The following is a 21,388-nucleotide window of genomic DNA, read 5'->3' as shown; positions in this document are numbered from 1 at the left end:
AGAAATCCAAAGAAGAGCAACTTTATGAGTGACATGTGGCACAAGATGCATAAGGTGTCTCTCACATGTATGACATGGTCCTTGAGATTCTCGGAGTGTATGATGATAACATCAAGACATAGAACGATCATTGTGCCAACAAGATGTTTCACGATATGTTGCAAAAGAAGCAAAAGAGGTGACGAGGCATTGGACCAAACCGGAAGCTCGACAAGACAAGCCGGAAACACACGAGGGCGAAGGCGTTTGGGAACATACCCTTTGGCGTGAATCCCAAGGGTTGGATCATGTATCTCGTCCGTGTTGGGGTAGCTCTCAATTGCGCGTTTCGTGAGCTCATGCTTCGTAGCGGTGGAAGTTGTCATTCGGGTACCTATACACACAAAAGAGAAAACAAAAAGCGTGTGTGCATGGTAGAGGAACACATCATTCATCATGATGTTCCATGTCTTGTGCACATCACCATTAGTGTCAATCAAGATAGTATGAAATGCATGGCGATGGTGCATATGGCAAGAAGGTGCATTCATGGCATGTGGTAACTCATGATCATCAAAAAGTGAGAAGGCTATGGGGGCCATCTCGTGGACAATGAAATAAGCATTCTTGCATACCAAGCATAAGAAAGAGCCATTGTTCACAATCTTGGATGCAAGGATCATGGAATGGTGTAAACATTTTGGGCAAAGCATGCGGAAGCTAATGTTATCATTTTTGTCGACAACCCTATGTAAAGAGCAAGTGTTCATCAAGGGTGGCACAACACAAGTATTATCATAATCATTATCATTGCAAGCAAGCGGGGAAAAAGTGAAACTCTCATAGCATGGCATGACCACATTGTCACAATCAAGGGATTCCACATGATCAACAATGTTATCAAGCAAAGCATCACATGGGAAAATGAAAGTAGCATGTGACGTAGCAAATGTATCATCAAGATCATGCATGCACTCATAAAGCATCATGTCCACTAGTGGGATCATGGCATCATCAACACCTATGTTGTTACCTTTGTAGGCCGACTCATTTGAGGTAGGTGTTGTGGAGGTAGGAGGATCCATGTGGTCGACATGTCTGTCTTGAAGCAAGCATGGTGAGATATCATCATCTTCATGCACCATGTACATCGTCTCCATGAGCGGGAACTCGTCCTCCGTGGAACCTAGTGCAACATAAGAAGACACAAACGAGGGAGACGTTAATGTGTTAGCCAAAGCGATGTCCTCCATGGACCTATCATCTACCTCTCTCAACTCACTTTGTGTATCACTCATGTCCTCCAAACGGAAGCACTCAAACTCACATATGGGGTGGAAGTCACTCAACTCACTATCACTCTCACTCAAGTGGGCTAAGTGGCTCTCATGCTCACATGGGATTGGTACCAACTCATCAATGAAGCATAGGGGAGTAGGCTCGACATTCTCATCTCCATGCGCCTCCTTGGTTGAAGGGAAATTCCCATGCTCAACCATCTCAACTCCATCCGCCTTCATAGGTGAAGGGAGAATCCCATGGTCACCATGCTCAACTTGATGAGGTCTAAGACCCCGTGTGTGGCCCGATCTCGCGGATTGACTTCGAAACCAAGGGGGAAGATGGGAAAACGCGAGGAACACGAAGAACGCGATGAACACGAGGAACTCCGAGACTCACGCACACACACAACCCGATACACCCGATGCTTACCTCCGTGGCTCGATGGACCACGCCAATAGAATCTCCGAGGAAGAGACACGCGGTAGATTTCCCCGGGGAGAGATTGGAGTTGGAGAGGAAGAACTTGGTGAGGGAGAGAGAGTAGCTTGTACTAGAATCTCACTCAACAAGTTCAAAGTCAACAACTAAGGTGCCTTGATTACAGAGGGATGATACCCAAGGGAGACTAAGCTCAAAGGTAGGTTTGAGTTCAAAACAAGTCTAAAGAGCTAAAGGGGCGTCCTGGGGGTATTTATAGTCTTACAAGGCGTCACAGGCCGAAAAGGTAAGTTCGGGCCGAAAAGATAACTTAAGTCGTGCAGGCCGGTCAGGGGGCCGGTCAGACCGGGCCTGTGACCGGGCAGGCCGGTCAGGGGGCCGGTCGACCGGGCCTGTGACCGGGCAGTCCGGTTTCAGACCGGGCCTGGGACCGGGAGGCGACCGGGCGAGGCTCCAAGTCCCCTGGATGGCGCCCGGATGTCACGAGCGCAAATCGCGGTTGATGACCGGGCGGTCCGGTCAGGAGGCCGGTCAGACCGGGCTGTGGACCGGGTGATCCGGTCAGGGATCCGGTCTGACCGGGTTCTGGACCGGCCGTCCGTCTTCTCTTCCTTGCGCTCTTCGGGCGACTTCCTGTCCAGCTCCATGTCCATCTTCGTGTACATCTTCTTGTCCAGCTGCTCCTCTCCTCCCTTTGACCATGGCGTATCCTCCTCTTGGTGACCTTGATGCTCCTTGTACCTAATGACACATAACACGTCGGCATGAGGTAGCAATCCATCCAAAGGTGTACCAAGATCAAGGGTGGTGAGGAGCGAGTTCACCTCATCATGTAGCGCTTTGACTCGGGCTCGTGTCATCGGTCCACTTGGGGGACTTGTTGGTCTTGGTGTAGCGACGTCGGTGACCGGGGCTACATCATCTCCCCCCCCTTGGGAAAGAGTCGTCCTCGACTCTTGCACTTCCTCATCTCCATGATAGGGTGACAAGTCCGAGACGTTGAACGTGTTGCTCACCAAGTACTTGGATGTTGGTATGTCGATGACGTAAGCGTTGTCGTTGATGCGTTTGAGGACCTTGAAGGGGCCATCTCCTCTTGGCTTGAGCTTGGAGTTGCGCTCATGGGGGAACCGTTCCTTCCGGAGGTGGATCCAAACGAGGTCTCCTTCTTCGAATATCCTTGCCTTCTTCTTGGCGTTGATGTGGTTGGCTTGATGAAGAACATGTGCTTGTATGGTTGCCCTTGTCTCTTCATGTAGTTTCTTGACGGCGGCGGCGCGCTTGTCGAAGTCCATGTTGGTGCGCTCGTGGAGGGGAAGCGGAAGTATGTCGAGTGCCGTGTAAGGTTCGAAGCCGTAGACGACCATGAAGGGGCTCCTTGATGTAGTCTTGTGCTTGGCGCGGTTGTAGGCGAACTCGGCGTGAGGAAGGCACTCCTCCCATGACCTCAAGTTTTTCTTCACGAGGACCCGTAGGAGGGTGGAGAGGCTTCGATTGACCACTTCCGTTTGGCCGTCCGTTTGCGGGTGCGATGATGATGAGAACAAGAGCTTGACTCCAAACTTCGCCATGATCGACTTCCAAAGATAGCTCATGAACTTGACGTCTCGATCCGACACAATGCTTTGCGGTACTCCATGTAGGCGAACGATTTCCCCGAAAAACAATGAAGCAATGTGTGAAGCATCGTCGCTCTTATGGCAAGGTATGAAATGAGCCATCTTAGAGAATCTATCCACTACAACAAATATGGAATCATGACCATGCTTAGTGCGAGGCAAGCCTAGAACGAAATCCATGCTAATATCGGTCCATGGTGCATAAGGAATAGGCAATGGCATGTAAAGACCATAAGGGTTGGAGGTAGACTTAGCTTGTAAGCATGTTGTGCACCGACGGCAAAGGCGCTCCACATCTCGCTTCATCTTTGGCCAATAGTAGTGGGTTGAGAGCATGGCATATGTCTTGTCACGGCCAAAGTGGCCCATAAGACCTCCTCCATGAGACTCTTGCAAAAGCAATTTTCGAAGCGAAGACTCGGGAATGCAAATCTTGTTAGCTTTGAACAAATAGCCATCATGCAAATAGAAATCATCCACTCCTCGCTCAACGGAGCACTTCTCAAAAATGGGAGCAAAGAAAGAATCGGAAGGATAGAGTTCTTTGATCTCTTCAAGTCCCAAAACATGAAAATCCAAACGAGTTAGCAAAATGGTGTTTTTGCGGGAAAGAGCATCCGCCACAACATTGTCCTTGCCCTTCTTGTATTTGATCACATATGGGAAGGACTCAATGAACTCGACCCATTTTGCATGTCGTTTGTTCAAGTTGTGTTGGCTTTTCAAATATTTCAAGGACTCATGGTCGGAATGAATGATAAACTCTTTTGGCCAAAGATAGTGTTGCCAAACTTCAAGAACACGAACCAAAGCGTAGAGCTCCTTGTCATATATAGGATAGTTGAGGCGTGCACCATCCAACTTCTCACTATAGTATGCCACGGGTTTGCCCTCTTGCATAAGAACACCACCAATACCAAGCCCACTTGCATCACACTCAATCTCAAAAGTTTTGGCAAAATTTGGAAGAACAAGAAGTGGAGCTTCGGTAAGGCATTTCTTTAACTCATCAAAAGCATTTTGTTGGGCCTTGCCCCAAACAAACGGAACATTCTTTTTGGTAAGCTCATTCAAAGGGCAAGCGATGGTGCTAAAGTCTTTCACAAAACGGCGATAAAACCCGGCAAGTCCATGGAAGCTTCGGACTTGGCCAACATTTGTGGGGGTAGGCCAATTATGGATGGCCTCCACCTTGGAAGAATCAACTTCAATCCCATTAGCGGAAACCACGAAACCAAGAAAAACCAATTTGTTTTGAGCAAATGTGCATTTGGGGAGGTTAGCATAAAGCTTTTCATGGCGCAAGATGCACAAGACCTCTCTCACATGTTGCACATGGTCCTCGAGGTTTTTGCTATAAATAAGAATATCATCGAAGTAGACAACCACGCTCTTGCCAATGAGAGGACGCAAGATGTGATTCATGAGGCGCATGAAAGTTGATGGAGCATTGGAGAGGCCGAAAGGCATAACGAGCCATTCATAGAGACCAAGTTTGGTCTTGAATGCCGTTTTCCACTCATCACCAATAGCCATGCGGATTTGATGGTAACCACTACGCAAATCGACTTTAGAGAAAATCGTGGCACCACTAAGTTCATCAAGCATGACATCTAAACGCGGAATGGGATGGCGGTAACGGACAGTAATGGCATTGATGGGGCGACAATCCATACACATCCGTTGCGTCTCATCCGGTTTAGGCACAAGGATCACGGGAACCGCACAAGGGCTAAGGCTTTCACGGACATACCCTTTGGCGAGGAGATCTTGAATTTGGCGGTTGATCTCCTTGGTCTCTTCGGGGTTGGTGCGGTAGGCGGCACGGTTTGGGAGCGGAGCGCCGGGTATGAGGTCGATGCGGTGTTCTATGCCGCGGAGTGGTGGTAGTCCATGAGGGAGCTCGTCGGGGAAGACGTCTCGAAATTCCTGCAAAAGAGACAACAAAGACGGAGGAATGTTGGTTAAGTCGTTAGTTTCCGACGCGGGTCCCTTGCATATAAGCACATAGTGCAATATGGTGGATGGGTTCTCTTGGAGCTCTCTCCACTCACTCTTGGTGGCTAGAAGGACACTCTTGGGCTCACTCATGTATGGCTTGTGGCGCTCACTCTCTTTGTGGTGGGTCGCTCCCTCTCCTCTCATCTCACTATGGTGGGTGTGGAGTTGTGCCCTCGCTAAAGCCTTCGCATTATCCGCGATGATTTGGCTAGGAGTCATCGGGCGCAACTCGAACTTCTTGTCGTTGACCTTGAAGGTGTATGTGTTGGAGAGTCCATCATGTATAGCCTTCTTGTCATATTGCCAAGGGCGGCCAAGCAACATGTGGCACACCGTCATGGGTACCACGTCACACTCGATGGTGTCCTCATAAGGGCCGATCTTGAAGTTGACGGTGACGGTATGTTGTATCTTGACGTTGCCCTTGTCACTCAACCATTGGATATGGTAGGGGTGAGGATGCTTGCGGAGAGTAAGGTGGAGCTTCTCACACAACTCGGTGCTTGCAAGGTTATGGCAACTTCCACCATCTATGATGACCTTGATCGACTTGCCACCAATTCCGGCACGGGTTTGGAAGATGTTGCACCGTTGTTCTTCCATATCATGAGGTTGTGTGGTTAGCACCCTTGTGACCACAAGTGAGGGACTTGGGTCATGCTCACATAAGAGAGGATCTTCTCCACTTTCTTGTTCATAAGCTTCTTCACTTGCCACGGCGGCTTGCACAAGGGCTTCATATTCATCCTCATCAAGAGTCTCGATGTCACCATTCTCCATAGTGATCATGACCTTGGTGTTCTTGCACTCAAACGATTTGTGACCTTGGGTGCCACACTTGAAACAAGTGACACTAGAGGGTCCCGTGGATGCCTTAGAGGAGGCGGTGGAGGAGACCGTTTGCTTCATGCGACTTTGGATAGTCGGCTTCTTGGAAGGTGTAGAGGATGCGTCGGCCTTGGCACTTGTAGCATAAGGAGTTGATGTAGTAGGAGGAGTCGATGTAGCGAGCTTGGAGGAGAAATAGGACTTGGCCTTGGAGTACTTGATGTCCTCAATCACTTGGCGCTCGGCCTTCGATGCTTGGTGGACTAACTCAACCATGTTGGAGTAGGGTTGGAACTCGACAATCCTCTTGATAGGATAAGTAAGGCCATTGAAGAAACGAGCAATTGTTTGTTCCTCGGACTCTTGGATGTTGGCTCGCATCATAGTGAGCTCCATCTCCTTGTAGAACTCCTCAACGGTCTTGGTGCCTTGCTTCAACTTTTGGAGCTTGTTGAAGAGGTCGGTCATGTAGTGTGCGGGGACAAAACGAGCATGCATCTCCTTCTTCATATCTTCCCAAGTGTCAATAGGAGGTTCACCCTTTTCTTCTCGAAGAGTGAGGACTTGCTCCCACCAAGTGTTGGCGTAGTCTTCAAACTCGAGTGATGCCATAGCCATTTTCTTGGCACCGGAGTAGTTGTGGATGCGGAAGATCTTGTCCACCTTGAGTGCCCATGAGAGGTAGGCCTCGGCATCTTCTTCTCCCTTGAACTTTGGCATGGTGAACTTGAGTCTTCCAAACATGTTCTCTTCATCCTCCAAGGTTCTTCTACGAGGAGGGGCGCCGTCATCTCTTGCGGCTTGAGGTGGAATAGGAGGTCTTCTACGGCCAACCATAGCATTGGGTTGGCGTTGGAGTTGAACACTTGCTTCACTTGGTTCACGGTGAGGATGTGGTTGAAGATCTTGTCGCGGTTGAGGACGATGCTCAATGTTGGGTCTCTCATCTTGATCATGGTGTAGTTCTCCTCGTCCACGTTGATCATGGTGAGGGTGGCGACGAAGATCTCGCCGAGGTGGATCTTGAGGATCTTGGTCTTGAGGATGACCATCACGCCCATGGTGAGCATGGCGATCCGCTTGGTGACGATCTTGTTGAAGGCCTTGAGCTTGTGGAGGACGCTCATGTGGACGAGCATGGCGATGTATTTCTCCACGCCTAGAGTTGGAGCGGGAGTCTTCATGACGAGCATATGAGCGATGAGGTCGATGATGGTCTTCACGCCTTGAGGAAGAGCTTGGGGACGAAAGGCCACCATGAGAGTAATGGTCTTCATGCCTTGAGGAAGAGCTTGATGAAGAGGAAGTAGAACGGTGTCGACGATGGCGACCCAAGTTGGTGATGGCGCGCTCGAGGCTATCCATGCGCCGCTCCATGTTGGCATCATTGGCCGCCATTTGGCCATTCAAGTTGTCCGTAGCTTCTCGAAGAAGGGCCAAGTCTTGGTTCACGGTGGAGAAGTTGTGAGCCACCTCATCGTATTGCTCATCGATGCGCGTCTCGAAGAGGGAGAGTTGCTCCTTGAACTCTTGTCGTTGCGTCCATAGGTTGTGTTGAGTAGCCAACCTCTCGGTGTTGCGGAGGATCTCTTCATCCCTATTGGTATCTCCGTTCCTATCCATGATGGAAAGACAAGAACTATGTTGTGTATGTTAGTGGAAGGAGACTACCTCGCACTCTTACCAAGGTAAGATAGTATTGAGGCAATCCACCAAACCGAAAGCAAGATCAAGTGTATCGGGAACACACGCAAAACCACACGCAAAAGCTAGCAAATATGGTGTTAGGCGAGTGTTGTGGAAAGCCAAAAGACAAATCCAAGATCGAGTATGTTGTTAAAAGTGGGTAAAGTCCGAAAATCCAAATGTCAATGTGAAGATCACTGTAAACACGGAAAAAGTTGTGGAACACACACACGAGATAAGCGGGGTTAGTGCAACCAAAAGTGAGCGGAAAAGTGTATGTATAAGTGCTCGGTGTCACACTAACACAAGGAGAGCCAAAGCTTTGGTTGCAAAGGAAGAGACAACAAGATTCACACGTGGCCTCTCTTCTCCTATCTCTCGTTGCTTAAAAGCTTTTTCTCTTTTGTATATGGCGGCACTTGCACTCGTTTGTATCTTTGGTGGCACGTGGACACTTTTGTATGTATGGGCGTATGGATGTATGGATGTATGGATGTATGGTGCTACTCGCACTCTTTTTGTGTTTTTGGGCTTTTTGACGCACTATGTTAGCGTTAGCCTCGCTTTTGCTATCTTGCCACACGAGTGTTTGCTTGGGTGCCTTACTCAACGCGACACACACACCTCACAATGCGGGGCCACGTGCAATGTCTCACAACACTAGACAAGCGATGCTCGATGGGATAGATCGCAAAAGGAAGAGGGGTTACAAGGTGAAACCTGCAAGTTATACCTGCGATGGTGGTGGTGGTGGTGGTGGTGGTGGAGATCGCCGGAAGATGAGGTCGACGGAGTGGGTGTAGTTGTGCCCGGTCTGGGGCCCGGTTGGACCGGCTGCTGGACCGGCCCGGCCGGTTGTACGGCCGGTCGACCGGATTCTGGACCGGACCGGCCGGTCTGTAGCCCGGTTGACCGGTGCTCAACCGGATCGCACGATTTCTCTCTCCTGTTCTTCACGAAAACCAAGCCAAATCGACCAAATCGAGGGGAAACGATGGAATTGGAGGCTAAAAGTTGGGGAAGTAGTAGATCAAGCACAACAACACCAGATCCACGGACCAAAACCACTCAAAACGCAACCAAATCACAGATCGGTCAAGAGGCAATTTGGGGCTATTTTTGGGGATTTTTGGAAAATTTTCTAGGGACGAAATCGGGTGGGTGGGAGGTCAAATCCGCGGTAACCAAAGGCTGCTGATACCATATGATGAGGTCTAAGACCCCGTGTGTGGCCCGATCTCGCGGATTGACTTCGAAACCAAGGGGGAAGATGGGAAAACGCGAGGAACACGAAGAACGCGATGAACACGAGGAACTCCGAGACTCACGCACACACACAACCCGATACACCCGATGCTTACCTCCGTGGCTCGATGGACCACGCCAATAGAATCTCCGAGGAAGAGACACGCGGTAGAATTCCCCGGGGAGAGATTGGAGTTGGAGAGGAAGAACTTGGTGAGGGAGAGAGAGTAGCTTGTACTAGAATCTCACTCAACAAGTTCAAAGTCAACAACTAAGGTGCCTTGATTACAGAGGGATGATACCCAAGGGAGACTAAGCTCAAAGGTAGGTTTGAGTTCAAAACAAGTCTAAAGAGCTAAAGGGGCGTCACAGGGGGTATTTATAGTCTTACAAGGCGTCACGGGCCGAAAAGGTAAGTTCGGGCCGAAAAGATAACTTAAGTCGTGCAGGCCGGTCGAGGGCCGGTCAGCCAGAACTGTGACCGGGCAGGCGGTCGAGGGCGGTCGGCCGGGCTGTGGCCGGGCGATCCGGTTTGACCGGGCCTGGGACCGGGAGGCGACCGGCGAGGCTCAAGTCCCCTGGATGGCGCCCGGATGTCACGAGCGCAAATCCCGGTTGATGACCGGGCGGTCCGGTCAGGAGGCCGGTCAGACCGGGCTGTGGACCGGGTGATCCGGTCAGGGATCCGGTCTGACCGGGTTCTGGACCGGCCGTCCGTCTTCTCTTCCTTGCGCTCTTCGGGCGACTTCCTGTCCAGCTCCATGTCCATCTTCGTGTACATCTTCTTGTCCAGCTGCTCCTCTCCTCCCTTTGACCATGGCGTATCCTCCTCTTGGTGACCTTGATGCTCCTTGTACCTAATGACACATAACACGTCGGCATGAGGTAGCAATCCATCCAAAGGTGTACCAAGATCAAGGGTGGTGAGGAGCGAGTTCACCTCATCATGTAGCGCTTTGACTCGGGCTCGTGTCATCGGTCCACTTGGGGGACTTGTTGGTCTTGGTGTAGCGACGTCGGTGACCGGGGCTACATCACAACTCCATCGCCTCCCAAGTCATCCTCAAGCGGTGGCGCCGTAGTGTCATAGAGAGCGAGGCGCCGATGCACATCATCCTTGAGTTGACCTTGTAGATCTCCATCTTGAAGTGTGGGTGCAATAGGCATCTTGGGGATTTGTGCTTGTAGCTTGTCGAAGTAGAGCGTCTTGGCACTTGGCGTTGTGCATTGCCATGCCACGTGACCCTTGGCCTTGCACACCTCATGATGAGGTCTAAGACCCCGTGTGTGGCCCGATCTTGCGGTTGACCCGAAATCCAAAGGAGGAAGAGAGGGAGAGCGCGAAGAACACGATGAACACGAAGAACACGATGAACTCACGCACGCACACCAACCCGATACTGATACGGGCTAAGCCCGTGTGGGTTGCCCGATCTCACGAATTGACCCGGGTGAGTGTGATTGCGGAGGGGGATTCGCGGGGAAGTGGATGAACACGAAGAACACGATACAAACACACGCACACACACAATCGGTTATCCTCGTTGGCCCGATACACCAACTCGATAGAGGTTGCGAGAAAAGACCTTCCGGTAGAAGTCCCGCAAAGAGATCGACAAATCGAAACACGCGAGATCTAGAAGGGTGAAAAGACCGGAAGGTTGATAGAAGTGCAAGCAAAAGACCAAACGGTAGAAGTGCAAGCAAAAGATCAACAAACGGTAGAAGTCACCAAAGAGATCTTCACGAGTCGATAAGGAGCCCGGGTGATACAATAGGAATTAACCTAAGGTGGGGGTTACCCAAATCCACAAAGGGATAGTAGTGGCATAAGCCAATTCATCTAAACATCATCTCTCCCTCATGAAGGTGGGGGTGGAGGTCTATTTATAGGGAACCACTAAGGAGGGGTATTTTGGGGAAACAAAGATACAAGCACAGCCATACATGTGGCAACCTAGGGTTCAGATTGTAAGTGGTCACGACCTCGGCGGCAGTGCCGGCGTGGGAGAAAGCGGCAGTGCCGGCCTGTGTAGGGCGGCAGTGCCGGCCCTGGAGCTTCTAGCTCCTCTTCCTCCTTCTCTTCCAAGCTTCCGTGACATCGGCCTTGCGTCCTCGGGTCTCCGTGGCGTCCTCTCTTCCCTCCGTACTTGTCGTCGAGTTCCTATCATCAAGATGTGACGGAGTATGAAGTAGTATATCGTTCCAAGTAGGCGATTCGAGGCACGCGTAAAGGAGAAGATTCACCTTAGCGTGCCTTCTTGTCGATGAAGCATATGATGTGGCGAAGACCGAAGGTCGGGCTACATCATCTCCCCCCACTTGAAAAAGAGTCATCCTCGACGATAAATCTTCATGAATGTGTAGAGGAGGTAGATGACACCAACGCTTGAATGTCGCTTCACTTGTCAAGGGCCCTATCAATAGCACAAGAAAAGCCAAACAACACTCAAAGCATAGCCAATGTTCCACGGGTTTAGCAAGATAGCGCAAGTAGAAGGAGGTCACCTTAGCAAGATGTCGGTGTGCTCTCATGGAGAGATCTTGGGTCGTCGAAGTATGTGGGCGGAACCACTCATTGACGCTCATCCACAAGTCACTTGTACCTTCATACAACAAAGACCAAGCAAAGTATATGTGTGCGTGATAGAGGAGCATATCATCAACGACATGTCCATTCATGTTCACAACACCGTTAGCACAACACAAATTTATCAAGAATAATGCATGTGCAAGGTCAATGTGTAAGAACTCCATACGAACATCTTCCAAATCCGGAAACACAAAAACTCCAAATTGTGAGACGACTATGATGTCCATCTCATGTGTAAACTCATGTGCATTATTGCACTCAAGGCATCGGAAAGAGGAATTGTTCAACATCCTTGAAGCAATAAGAGGAGAAATTGGCCAAAATGCATAAGTGGAAGTGTCCAAAATATCATCAACATGTGTGCACACAAACCATTTGAAAGAGAAATTGGTCCTCATATTTGGTGCAACACACGACATATCTTCCAAAAAGTTCACCAAGAAAACATTTACACAACCGTGTGTGCCAACAAACCAAATGAAATAGGAATTGGTCAACTTGTTTGAGGCAACACCAACGGTAAGAATCACATCATCATGCTTGCAAAAGAACCAAGAGAAAGAGAAATTGTTCGGCATGTTCAATGCAAAGCATGGGAAAGGTATTAGAGCCGGGTTCGATCTTGAACTCACTTGTATTATGCTCTCAAGAGCTCGTTTGGTCAACTCGTGCTCAATCGAGGTTGACCGTGTCTTCCGTGTACCTACACACACAATAGGCAAAGCAAAGAACGTGTGTGCATGGTATATGAACACATCATCCATCATGATGGTCCATTTCTTTTGCACATCACCATTAGCGTTAAGCAAAGCATCATAAGAGATATGGTGAATATGCGGGGTAAACATGGGAACATGCTCAACATGGATATATGCAAAGTCTCCAAAATTTGAGAGAGCTATGGGGGCAATCTCATTTACAAGCATATTAACATTGTGGCAAACCAAGCATTGGAAAGAGCAAGTATTCAACATTTTGGTTGCATTAATGGAAGAGTATTGCAAGCATAAAGCACAAAACAAGTTCAACATTTTATCATTGTTGTCGACAAACCTAGGGAAAGAGCAATTGTTCGGCAAGGTTGTCACAACACAAGCATCATCATCATCATTGCAAGCAATACATGGGAAAGAGCAATTGTTCGACATATTGCAAGCAATAGGAGAGAAAGCAAAACTCTCATAGCATGGCATGGTGGTATTATCATAAGCAACTAATTCCACATGATCAACAATAGTTGTATCACAAGTATCACATGGGAATGTGAAAGAAGCATATGGCATAGCAATAGGATCATCCAACTCATGCAAGCACTCACAAATCATCATGTCCACTAGTGGGATCATGGCATCATCAACACCTATGTTGTTACCTTTGTAGTCCGACTCATTTGAAGTAGGTGTTGTGGAAGAGGTAGGCTCCATGTGGCCTCCATGTTCATCTTCACTCAAGCATGGTGTGATATCATCATCTTCATGCACCATGTACATCTTCTCCATGATCGGGAACTCGTCATCCATGGGACCTAATGAGACACAAGGAAACACACTAGAGGTAGAGGGTAAGTTGTTAGAATTCGAAATGGCCTCACATGACCTATCAACTACCTCTCTCAACTCACTTGGTGTATCACTCATGTTCTCCAAATGGAAGCACTCAAACTCACATATGGGGTGGAAGTCACTCAACTCACTATCACTCTCACTCAAGTGGGCTAAGTGGCTCTCATGCTCACATGGGATTGGTACTATATCATCATTCAAGCATATAGGAGTAGGCTCGATTTTCTCATCTCCATGCGCCTCCATTGTTGAAGGGATCATCCCATGCTCACCATTCTCAACTCCATCGCCTCCCATGTTGACATCATTTGATGACGCTATGGTGTTGTTGAGAGCTAGGCTCGAATCAACGTCACTCTTGTCTTGGCCTTCTCGTGCTCCATCTTGAAGTGTGGTCTTCATAGTCGTCATCTTGTCCATTTCCTTGCACCATTCTTTGAAGACAATGGTATCTTGAAGTGTCTTGTTGGCGATTTCGGCATCCAATTGGGCGAAGTAGAGCTTGTGGGCTTGTGGTGTGTTGCATTCCCACGTCATGTGCTTGTTGGATGTGCACACATCACAATGGAGATTGGGGCATTCCCAAAGATGACCGTCTTGTTTGCAACGAAAGCATTGGGAGCTACTTGATCTTGGTGGATAACGCATTGTCATGTTGGCATAAAGATGGGTAGACCATCCTTCATCTTGAAGTGTAGACTCCATGGTCTTCATCTTGGGGCTTGAGCTTCTTGTAGGCGCCATTATGGTGGTGGCGGTAGGAGGGGGAAACACCATAAGATGTGGTTCCTCTTTCTTTGCTCTTGGCACCATCTTGCTTGTTGGTGTAGCGCCTTGTCTCGCTCCATTGGAGATCTTCTCATGTGTAGGCGGTCTTGGAGGTGCCATTTTGGTGGTGGCGCTAGGCTTTGTGGACACCATATGGTTGGTGTTGTTGTTCTTTGTAGCCTTGGCCGCTTCATGTCGAGGCTCTCGTCTTCTTGCATCATCACCATGTCTTGGGGGGTGTCGCCGAAGATCCTTGGGAGGTGTTGGTCGATGGAGAACATGAGGTGACTTGTGTCGGCGAAGATCCTTGGGAGGTGTTGGTCGATGGCGAACATGAGGTGACTTGTGTTGATGACGATCCTCGGCATGCCTAGATGATGGTTCATGTGGCTTTGCACTTTGCTTGTGGCGCCTTCTTGAGCTCGGAGGAGAGTGTCGATGGCGATCATGGTGGTGGCGCTCTTGGTGTTTCATAGGAGGAGCTCGACGTAGATGATCATATGCATAAGCACTCTCATGGTTGCGCCATCTTGGAGGTCCTCTATCTTCATATGTAGTTCCATTGGCCAAGATGGGGAACTTGTACGCACCGGTCTTGTTCAAGGTGTGGTCGAAGCTAGGCTCCACCATGGTGTCGATGTCATGCTCGAGGTAGTGCTCGGTGTGGTGCTCCATCATGGTGTCGTAGTCGTAGTCGAGGTAGTGCTCCACCATGTCGTCGTAGTCGTAGTCGTGGTCGAGGTGGTGCTCCATCATGTTATCCATGCTTGGCGAGTCATGGTCGGTGTAGAGATGCTCGATGTCGGTCATGTCGCCAATGCATGCGGAGCCATTGTCGGTGTCGAGCTCCACATGGTCCTCCATATCTTCGGTGCTTGCGGAGCTATCACCCTCATAGTACTCCATGTCGTCCTCCGTAGGCTCATCCTCACTATACATGTTAGTCTCTAGGATTGGTGTATATATGGTGGAAGGAGAACTACCAAAAGGTCAAAACTAGCAAACCAAAATCGAGAAAATGGTTCAAGTTAGAGAATAACCGATATGTACTCACACACACACAAAGCACACGCAAAAGGCTAAGAACTCTATGTGGTGGTAGGTGAGGAAGTGGATAGCAAACGAAAAGAACCAAAGAAAATGTCTATTGTCAAATGTGGGTAAGATCCAAAGTCAAATGTCAAAAGCGGTGATCTATGTCAAGGAAACACGGAAACACACACAAGGAAGAACAATGGGGTTAGCGCGACCAAGGAAGTGAGCAAGTAACAAGGATGGTCCTAACGAAGACTATTAGCTCGGTATCGCGCCAACACAAGAGAGACCGTAGCTTGGTTGCATATGAGAGAAGCAACTAGATTTGCACAAATGCCACTCTTCTCTTTCTCTCTTAGTGCTCACAAGCTTTGCACTCCTTTGTATCGGTGGACACACACTCTTTTTGTATTTCTTTTTTTTTTCTCTTTTTTTTTTTTATGCTTAGAAGCTTTATTTTCTCTATGTCACACTTTTCTTCTTTTGTGTATATTTCTCACCGAGCTTGCTTCGGAGCTTTGCTCAACACAACGCACACACACCCTCTCACGGTCGTGACACTTGTGCAATGCTTCGCAACACTCGGAAAGCCACTCTCAATGGGATAGGTACACAAAGAAAGAAACGGGGCTACAAGGGGAGGCAAGTTATACCTATTGATGTTAGGCGGTGTCAAGCACACGAACTTGCGATGGCGAAGTGGTGGTGTCGATGATGATGGTGAAGTTGCGCCGGAATCCGGGGTGCCAACGGTGTCGTCGCGGTGTTGATGTAGGCGCGGAAGCGGTATAGACAACCGATGCACTCCAAATTGGAAACCGAGCAAATTAAGTCAATGCCCGAAAAGTTGGGTCAAAACGAGCGGTCAAAAGTTGGGCTCCAAAAATCGTCAAAAATTAGGGGTGAGCTATGTGGAGTATTTGGGGAATGATGTGAAAATTTGGAGTCAAACGGACGCCGGAAAGTTGTCAATATTTGGGGCAAAATTAGGTGTCCAAAGTGAACGAAACTGGAACCAATGTGTGCGAAAACAGCACAGGCCGGCAGTGCCGATGTGTATACAGCGGCAGTGCCGTGGTGCGGTGGCCGGTAGTGCCGGTCAGATCGGGCCGGCAGTGCCGTTGAAGGATTTTGCTGCGCGAGGAAGTGGAGCAGATCGAGCGGAGGGGCCAGCGGGCGGACGTCGAGCTGATGCACGCGGATCAGAGGCTGTAGGCGATGGTGTTGCTCGCGGGGTTGGCGGCGTGTGCGCGCTGTGCGGCCAGGAGATGGTGCTGCGTGGGTGATTGGGGAAGCAGGGCGTTGACCCGGGGATGAGCGAGGCGCGCGCGCGTGGTGCTGGACTTGGAGGGGCGCGGGCGGGAGTAGCGGATGGGTGGCGGCCGGCGTATGCGGAGGTTGAGCGGGGCGGACGAAGGCCAGTGGCGGCGCGCGTGGTCGCGTGGGCGTGCGTGGCCTCGGGCCGGATGGAAGCCAGGGGCGGCGGCGGCTTGGAAGTTTGAGGCGAGCGGGGCCTTGGGCCTAGGCTGGGCGGGGGCAGCGGATGGCGGTGGTGGCCTGCAGCGGCGGATGCGAGGTAGCTGGCGGCGTGGGCGAAGCCAGCAGAAGCCGCCGAGGATAGCTCCGCGGTTGCCCGGCCAGGAAATTTCGAAGATGAACTCGATGAACAGCACGACGCAGGCAGCGGAAATTCGGACGGAAAAACGTCGATTCTGAGAGATTGACAAGGAATTAGGCCACGAAATTTGGAGGAGATGTAGATCAGCACTAGAGACAACAGATCTGTGGACCAAAACCACAAAAAACTCAACAAATCCAGAGATCCAAATTCGAGCTATTTTTTGGGGCAAAATTTTTGGGGAATTTTTTTTGGGCGAAATTGGTGAAATTGGAGGGTCAAATTCGTGGCAACCTGTGCTCTGATACCATATGATACGGGCTAAGCCCGTGTGGGTTGCCCGATCTCACGAATTGACCCGGGTGAGTGTGATTGCGGAGGGGGATTCGCGGGGAAGTGGATGAACGCGAAGAACACGATACAAACACACGCACGCACACAATCGGTTATCCTCGTTGGCCCGATACACCAACTCGATAGAGGTTGCGAGAAAAGACCTTCCGGTAGAAGTCCCGCAAAGAGATCGACAAATCGAAACACGCGAGATCTAGAAGGGTGAAAAGACCGGAAGGTTGATAGAAGTGCAAGCAAAAGACCAAACGGTAGAAGTGCAAGCAAAAGATCAACAAACGGTAGAAGTCACCAAAGAGATCTTCACGAGTCGATAAGGAGCCCGGGTGATACAATAGGAATTAACCTAAGGTGGGGGTTACCCAAATCCACAAAGGGATAGTAGTGGCATAAGCCAATTCATCTAAACATCATCTCTCCCTCATGAAGGTGGGGGTGGAGGTCTATTTATAGGGAACCACTAAGGAGGGGTATTTTGGGGAAACAAAGATACAAGCACAGCCATACATGTGGCAACCTAGGGTTCAGATTGTAAGTGGTCACGACCTCGGCAGCAGTGCCGGCGTGGGGAGGGCGATGCCGGCCCGCGGCAAGCTGATCTGCCGGCTTTGTGTAGGGCGGCAGTGCCGGCCCTGGAGCTTCTAGCTCCTCTTCCTCCTTCTCTTCCAAGCTTCCGTGACATCGGCCTTGCGTCCTCGGGTCTCCGTGGCGTCCTCTCTTCCCTCCGTACTTGTCGTCGAGTTCCTATCATCAAGATGTGACGGAGTATGAAGTAGTATATCGTTCCAAGTAGGCGATTCGAGGCACGCGTAAAGGAGAAGATTCACCTTAGCGTGCCATCTTGTCGATGAAGCATATGATGTGGCGAAGACCGAAGGTCGGGCTACATCAGATACAATCGATACTTACCCCGTGGCTCGATGGACCACGCCAATAGAATCAACCCGGAAGAGACACGCGGTAGAATTCCGAGCGGAGAGATTGGTGAGGGAGATGAATCTAGGAGTGGGAGAGAGAGTGGGTAGCACTAGAATCTCACACACCAAATCCAATCATCCAACATGTGTAGCCTTGATACAAAGGGGATGAAACCCTAGGGAGACAAAGCTCAACTTCATGTCTAAGCCTAAATCTTGTCTAAAGAGCTAAGGGGGTGACCTAGGTGCTTATATAGGCATACAAGGCAGCTTGGGTCGAACAGGTAAGTGGTGGACTGACTCGGGCCGTCCCGGTCGAGTCGAACCCGTGAAATCCGGTTTGGGGCCGGTCTGACCAGGCCTGTGACCGGGTGGTCCGGTCCTGGGTCCGGTCGACCGGGCGCCAACCGGGAACTTGCGAAGTTTCCGGTCGCCTTCCGGTACGAGGCAGGGAATCCGGTTGGGCGCCCGGTTGACCGGGCCTGGGACCAGATGACCCGGTTGTGGGTCCGGTCTGACCGGGTCCTGGACCGGCCAGGCTGGGCCTCTTCCTCCCGCCTCTTCTTCCTCTTCCTTCTTCTCTCTTCCTTGCACCATGGGAGTTCCTTCTCTCTTGGTCCTCGTCGATGTCGGTACCTATAGACACAATGATGATAGGCATGAGGTAGCATACCATTCAAGTTGGTGTTGAGGTCGACCATAGAGAGGAAAGACTTCACCTTGACATATATGGCGGGGGTTTGTGTTGTTGGTCCACTTGGGGGACTCCTTGGCCATGGTGTAGCGTCGACGATAGGCGGGGCTGCACTTGACGGTCTTGAGGTGGAGGTGTCCGAAGGCCACCCCGCATCATCTCCCCCCCCCCTTGGGGAAGAGTCACCCTCGACTCTTGTTCCTCCTCAACGATGATGTAGGCCATGACGTTTCTCCCATGTAGTAGTCGATGGACAAAGTCGCGGTCGAAGAAGAACTTGGGGAAAAACAACTTGCGAATGGAAAGCTTGTGGATGCCAATTTGGTGATCGGCGAACAAGAGGCTCTCAATCAAATATGAAGCATCAAGTCGTTTCTCCAAGAGGCATTTGGCAAAAATGGGAACCAAAAGAGTGTCGGTGTATCCAAAATTTGGTAGGGCAAAAATTTGTGCATGTAAAAGTTTGGTTTGTAAAGTGTCAAAAATGTGATGTGTAGCATTGTCCCACACAAATGGAACAATCAAAAGGCAAGTATCGGCGGCAAAATTTTGTGCAAAATTGTTATGTGCAATGGCAAAGAGATGGAAACTTCTAGCTTGGGAAAGTATGGTTGGCGTGAGCCAAGTATGGGTATCCTCAAGTGTCAAAGAATCCATGTCAATTGCCAAAGATGAAATGAGAAATCCAAAGAAGAGCAACTTTATGAGTGACATGTGGCACAAGATGCATAAGGTGTCTCTCACATGTATGACATGGTCCTTGAGATTCTCGGAGTGTATGATGATAACATCGAGATATACAACAACCATTGTGCCAACAAGATGTGTTAAGATATGTTGCATAAGAGGCAAAAGAGGTGACGAGGAATTGGTCCAAATCGGAAGCTCGACAAGACAAGTCGGAAACACACGAGGGCGAAGGCGTTTGGGAACATACCCTTTGGCGTGAATCCCGTTGGTTGGATCATGTATCTCGTCCGTGTTGGGGTAGCTCTCAATTGCGCGTTTCGTGAGCTCATGCTCTGTAGCGGTGGAAGTTGTCATTCGGGTACCTATACACACAAAAGATAAAACAAAAAGCGTGTGTGCATGGTAGAGGAACACATCATCCATCATGATGCTCCATGTCTTGTGCACATCGCCATTAGTGTCAATCAAGATAGTATGAAATGCATGGCGATGGTGCATATGGCAAGAAGGTGCATTCATGGCATGTGGTAACTCATGATCATCAAAAAGTGAGAAGGCTATGGGGCCATCTCGTGGACAATGAAATAAGCATTCTTGCATACCAAGCATAAGAAAGAGCAATTGGTCACAATCTTGGATGCAAGGATCATGGAATGGTGTAAGCATTTTGGGCAAAGCATGCGAAACATGTTATCATTGTTGTCGACAACCCTATGTAAAGAGCAAGTGTTCATCAAGGGTGGCACAACACAAGTATTATCATTATCATTATCATTGCAAGCAAGCGGGGAAAAAGTGAAACTCTCATAGCATGGCATGGTCATGGTATCACAATCAATCAATTCCACATGATCAACAATGTTATCAAGCAAAGCATCACATGGGAAAGTGAAAGTAGCATGTGACGTAGCAAATGGATCATCGAGATCATGCATGCAATCAAAAGTCATCATGTCCACTAGTGGGATCATGGCATCATCAACACCTATGTTGTTACCTTTGTAGGCCAACTCATTTGAGGTAGGTGTTGTGGAAGTAGGAGGATCCATGTGGTCGACATGTCCATCTTGGAGCAAGCATGGTGAGATATCATCATCTTCATGCACCATGTACATCGTCTCCATGAGCGGGAATTCGTCCTCCGTGGAACCTAGTGCAACATAAGAAGACACAAACGAGGGAGAGGTTAATGTGTTAGCAAATGCGATGTCCTCCATGGACCTATCATCTACCTCTCTCAACTCACTTTGTGTATCACTCATGTCCTCCAAACGGAAGCACTCAAACTCACATATGGGGTGGGAGTCACTCAACTCACTATCACTCTCACTCAAGTGGGCTAGGTGGCTCTCATGCTCACATGGGATTGGTACCAACTCATCAATCTCCTATGTGAGGCCCGGTCAGGAGGCCGGTCAGACCATGTAGCTCTCTCAAATTTTGGAGACTTTGCCTATATCCATGATGAGAATGTTCATGTGTTTACCCCACATATTCACCATATCTATTATGATGCTTTGCTTAACGCTAATGGTGATGTGCAAAAGAAATGGACCATCATGATGGATGATGTGTTCATATACCATGCACACACGTTCTTTGCTTTGCCTATTGTGTGTGTAGGTACAAGAATGCCAATGTCAACCTCGATTGAGCACGAGTTGACAAAGAGAGCTCTAGAGAGCATAATACAAGTGAGTTCAAGATCGAACCCGGCTCTAATACCTTTCCCATGCTTTGCACTGAACATGTCGAACAATTTCTCTTTCTCTTGGTTCTTTTGCAAGCATGATGATGTGATTCTTACCGTTGGTGTTGCCTCAACCAAGTTGACCAATTCCTATTTCATTTGGTTTGTTGGCACACACGGTTGTGTAAATGTTGTTTTGGTGAACTTTTTGGATGATATGTTGTGTGTTGCACCAAATATGAGGACCAATTTCTCTTTCCAATGGTTTGTGTGCACACATGTTGATGATATTTTGGACACTCTTCCGTATGTGATTTTGCCAAATTCTCCTCTTATTGCTTCAAGGATGTTGAACACTTTCTCTTTCCGGTGCCTTGAGTGCAATAACGC

Source organism: Lolium perenne, chromosome 6, assembly GCF_019359855.2.
Source record: "Lolium perenne isolate Kyuss_39 chromosome 6, Kyuss_2.0, whole genome shotgun sequence".
Lineage (NCBI taxonomy): Eukaryota > Viridiplantae > Streptophyta > Magnoliopsida > Poales > Poaceae > Lolium > Lolium perenne.
This window is presented reverse-complemented; position numbering follows the sequence as displayed.